A 5515-nucleotide genomic window follows, 5' to 3' on the forward strand; every position below is an offset into this window, starting at 1 on the left:
TTCCCGGCTCTGTGGTGTCTGTTTGTTGATGGGCGTCTCCATGTGTCCCGAGGGGGGGGGTAGACACACATACACAAGTGCCGCATGGTCACCTCATCTTCATGCTCATTGCTGACTAGCTGCTCCCCTGCTTCACAATGCATGTTTGATACTCTCTGGGCTGACAGGGGGAGGACTGCCATGTGAATTTCCCATACACTGGAGGCAGAGTTGAGGAGAACATGTCCTTCCTAACCTCCAACCAGGGAGCACTTTCAAAATGGGAGTCCCTGCCTGAGCATGAATATAAAGACATGATATGGACCCAATCTGAGAATGGCGTCATTCAGAACCTAGGCAAGGATGGATGAAGAAGACAGCAAAGGGGGCAGGCAGAAAGTAGAGCTTACTTTGCAAAGGCAGTTAATGTCCCTTTGCACCAACTTATGCTTGGCTTGAGGGAAAGGGAAATGAGCAAGACAACACATTGCGTGTCCTCAGGGAAGTTCCAGTGGGAGTCGGAAGACTCACTGCTGGGACAAAGGGATGAGCCAGGAAAAGTAGAAGCCTCTGGAGCAGATGGCTTATGGCCTCCTGGTATGAGGAACCGACCCAAGGGAAGCTTCCTACTAGCCCCCAACAGGGAAAATGAGCTGTATTAGTCACTTTTCTTCATCCTTTCTAGTTACACGTTTGTGTGTGTGTGTGTGTGTGTGTGTGTGTGTGTCCTGAGGCTTGAACTCAGGACCTGAGTGCTATCCCTGAGCTTTTTTGCTCAAGGCGAGTGCTCTGCCACTTGAGCCATAGCTCCACTTCCAGCTTTTTTGGTGGTTAATTGGAGATAAGAATCTCAAGGACTTTCTTGTCCAGGTTTGGACACTATCTTATTTAACCCTTATACTGTCTTGAGAGGTAGTTAATTGTCCCCTTTGACCCAGAAAATGGAGTCTCAGTAAATGTACCTAAGGTCACATAGCAGGTGGCAGAGATCCTAGGGTCTGGCAGCATTGTGACATTATGCTCTTGTGACATACTCCCTTCTGAACAAAAAGGTAGCTGATGCCAGGCATCATGGTGTATACCAGTAATCCTAGCACTCTGGAGGCAGAGGTAGGAGGATCTTGATTGAAAGCCTAGCCTAGGTTACATGCATAACAAGGCTGTCTTAAAAAAGAAAAAATAAAGGGCTGGGAAGTTGGCTTAGTGGTAGAGCACTTGCCTTGCATGCCTGAGGCCCTGGGTTCGATTCCTCAGCACCACATAAGCAATAAAAAGAAAAAAGCCAGAAGTGGTGCTGTGACTCAAGTGGTAAAGTGCTAGCCTTGAGCTGAAGAGCTGAGGGACAGCGCCCAGGCCCAGAGTTCAGGCCCCATGACCGGACCCCCCCCCCAAAAAAAAAAAAAAAAGAAAAAGAAAATGGGTGTAAACTGTAAGTTTATGTCCTCTGGGCAGATGAAATGAGGCTGTAGTCAAAGCCAGGATTGTAGCTCACTGGTGGTGAGCCTTTCCTAACATGCCAGGACTTTGGTCCAGAGAACACAGGTGGGGCATTTCTAGCTAGGATAATGGGGAAAATTAAAATTAATGAAAAGAGAAAAGCCTTTGAAGTCATGCTGGAAACTCTGGTGTCCTCTAAGCTGAGAACCCATGGGTACTAAGGAAGGGAGTGAAGGGATCAAAAGAGATCTAAAAAGTTGACAGGGCCCGGAGCCCATGACTCACGCCAGTAATCCTAGCTACTCAGGAGGCTGAGATCTGAGCATCACAGTTCGAAGCCAGCCCTAGCAGAAGTCCTTGTGAGATTTGGCTCAAGTGGTAAAGTGCTAGCCTTGAGCACAAACAGGCTCAGGGACAGTGTTCAGGCCCTAAGTTCAAACCCCACAACTGACAAAAAGAATAAAATAAAAAGTTGACTGGATGGGCAGCTTTAAGAACAGAAATCCCAGTAGGCACTGGGTCATTTGAGGATGTGCACACACACCGTCTAAGACCAACACCTGGGGGCGCCAGAACTCCCCTTGCGACTGGAGAGGCCCCCGGCGCACCGCGGGCAAGGATCTGCTGCGGCACTGCAGAGCCCTGAGCCCGAGCGCAGGCTGAGAACCGCGAGGCTGCGTGGGGCGCTGGGGCTGGGGAGCCCGTGGCCCCTTGGCAAGGAATGCCTAGGGCCAGAAAGGCAAGTCAGCAAACATTGCCGAAATCCCACCCCGCGGGAGAAGCTGCAGTTACATAGGCGCACGTGGCTCTCCCAGGGGGTGCTCGGCCCCCACTCTAATCAGCCGTCCTCCTGGGATTACTTTGAATCTATTTTTTAATTGTTACAATGTAGCCCATCCTCTGTAGGAAAAGCTGAAAGCCCAGATACGACCTTTCAAAATGACTTTTCAATCAGATTTTCCAACTCAGCTTGTAGTTTACTTAGTTAAGATCTCATGGCGGGCCTCCCTCCCTCTTTCCCTCTGTCCTTCCCTTCCTATCTCCCTTCCTCTTTTCTTTCCCTTCCTTCTTTCTCTTGCTCTCCCTCTCTCCCTCTGTTCTTTCTCTTTTTTCCCCTATTTTCTTCTCTTCCTCCCTTTCTCCTCTTCTGCCCTTTCTTTCTTCCCTTCCCTGTTGTTGTTATTATTTTGTTGCTTATGGGGCTTGGACTCTGGGCCTTGCCGCTGTCTCTGATCTCTTCAGTTCAAGGCTAGCACTCTACCACTTGAGCCACAGTGCCACATTCGGTTTTCTGGTGGTTTTTTGGAGATAAGAGTGTCATGGACTTTCCTGTCTCGGCTGGCTTTGAACCTTGATCCTTAGATCTCAGCCTCTTGAGTAGTGAGCCACTGGTGCCCGGCTTCCCTGTTATTTTTGTTGGGCAGGGTCTCCTATGTAACACAGACTGGCCTTCAAGTTGAAATCTCAAATGCAGACATTATAGGTATGTACCAACAAGCCTAATTTCACTGTGGTTTAAATTTGAGTCTGATTTTCTCAGTTAACACTTATAAAGCATTTTCCAATGTCACTTCAAAGTTTGTTAATGTTATTTAAAAATAACATTATTTTTTCTGTTTTTGTAATATTTGGCCATTACAGAGTGTAGAAAAAAAGAAAATAAAATTCCACAAACTTCACAATGATTGCCCCCCCCCTTTTGTTGTTGTTGTTGGTTGTGGGGCCTGAACTCTGGGCCTGGATGCTGTCTCTCAGCTCTTTAGCTCAATGCTAGTGCTCTAGCACTTGAGCCACAGTACCACTTACAGCTTTTTCTGCTTAAGTGGTACTGAGGAATTGAACCCAGGGCCTCATGCATGCAAGGCAAGCACTCTACCACTGAGCCATCTTCCCAGCCCCTCTCACTTTTTCTTTTATGGTGAGATTGGGGTATGAACTCTGGGCCTTGTGCTCACTCGGCTTACTTACTCAACTGGTGCTTTACTACTTGAGTCATGCTTTCAACCTGAGTTTTTGAGGGCTGTTTTAAAGATAGAATCAGGGACTTTCCTGCCTGGCCTGGCTCTAAACCTGTTCTATCTCAGCCTCCGGAGTAGCTAGTCTTACAAGCATAAGCCACCAGTGCTCAGCCTCATATTCCCAGGTTGAGGCTTTGAACTCAGAGCTTTCTACTACTTGAACTACACTCCCAGCCTCACTCCTTTTTTTTTTCCTTTGATTATTTTCAGATAAGGTCCTATTTCCAGGGCCAGTCCCAGACAAGATCATCTTACCCATCCCTCCCTTATAGCTGGGATTACAAGGTTGAAATACTACATCTGGCCTGCTGGTTACAATTCTGGCCTTGCTAAGTTTTTTGCCCAGGCTGGTCTTGAACCATAATTCTTCTAGTCTCTGTCTCCCCTGTGGCTGGGATTACATGTGTGAACCACTGTACCTGGACCCTCAGCAATCAATCAAGCTATAAATTATTTTTCAATTTTCAAATACCTCATACATGTATATGTAAATGATACATATGTATGTATTCAAATAAGCATATTTCTGCTGGCTGTTATATATAATGTTTTGTGGGTTAGGACACAGAGCATTTGCCTAGCATTTATGAGTAGTTGGGTTCAATCTCCAGTACTACAAAAATGAATAAAAAATAATGCTTCCTGGAATATATTTCTTTGTACACATCTCTTGAGTATTTCCATGAAATGAATTCCAAGAAAAGGGGCTAAGAATGTGGCTTAGTGGTAGAATAATTGCCTAGCATCCATAAAGCTCTGGGTTCAATTCCTCAGTACCATATAAACAGAAAAAGCCAGAAGTGGGGCTGTAGCTCAAGTGGTAGAGTGCTAGCCTTGAACAAAACAAGCTCAGAGACAGTGCCCAGGTTCAAGCCCCAGGACTGGCAAAAGAGGAGGAAGAGAAGGAAGAAGGAGAAGAAGGAGGAAGAGAAGGAGGAGGAGGAGGAAGAAGAGGAGGAGGAAGAAGAGGAAGAGAGTTCCAAGAAAAGAAAGAACAGAGTGAGTTCCAAGAAAAGAAAGAACAGAGTGGAAGATATACACATCAAAAAGGATGTTGATAACATTGCCAGTGTTCTGCAGAAACTAGACCCTTATCATTTTCACCAGCAGGGGTCACATATTCCCTTAATTCCTCAACACCAAATTCTTATTCTTCTTATTTATTTTAGCCAGTCATGGGGCTTGAACTCTAGGCCTGGGCTGTCCACTCTGGGCCTGCGCTGTCCCTCAGCTCTTCAGCTCTCAAGGCTAGCACTCTACCACTTGAGCCACAGTGCCACTTCCAGCTTTTTCTGTTTATGTGGTGCTGAGGAATTGAACCCAGGGCCTCATGCATGTGAGGCAAGCGCTCTACCACTGAGCCACCTTCCCAGCCCCACCAAATTATTATTTTTAATGTTTTTTTGGGGGGGGGTCCGGTAGTGGGGCCTGAACTCTGGGCCTGGGCGCTATCCCTCAGCTCTTCAAGCACTCTACCACTTGAGCCACAGCGTCACTTCCGGCTTTTTTCTTTTTGCTTATGTGGTGCTGAGGAATCGAACCCAGGGCCTCATGCATGCAAGGCAAGCACTCTACCACTGAGCCACCTTCCCAGCCCCTATTTTTAATGTTTTAATCTACATTTTTATTTTTATTTATTTTATTTTTATTTTATTTTATTTTTTGGGTCCGGTCATGGGGCCTGAACTCTGAGCCTGGGCGCTGTCCCTCAGCTCTTCAGCTCAAGGCTAGTGCTCTACCACTTGAGCCACAGCGCCACTTCCAGCTTTTTTTTGCTTATGTGGTGCTGAGGCATCGAACCCAGGGCCTCATGCATGCAAGGCAAGCGCTCTACCACTGAGCCACCTTCCCAGCCCCTTAATCTACATTTTTAAAAGAGAATTTTGAAAGTGTTTTTGTTAAAAAAAAGTTCATGTATATAGAGTGTTATTCTACAGGTATATTCTATAGGACCCCCCTTTTTTTTTTTGCCAGTCCTGGGGCTTGAACTGTGGGCCTGACCACTGTCCCTGAGCTCTTTGATGGTCAAGGCTAGCACTCTGCCTGAGTCACAGCACCATTTCTGGCTTTTCTGTGTATGT

This window comes from Dipodomys ordii, unplaced genomic scaffold (genome assembly GCF_000151885.1).
Source record: "Dipodomys ordii isolate 6190 unplaced genomic scaffold, Dord_2.0 Scaffold26, whole genome shotgun sequence".
Lineage (NCBI taxonomy): Eukaryota > Metazoa > Chordata > Mammalia > Rodentia > Heteromyidae > Dipodomys > Dipodomys ordii.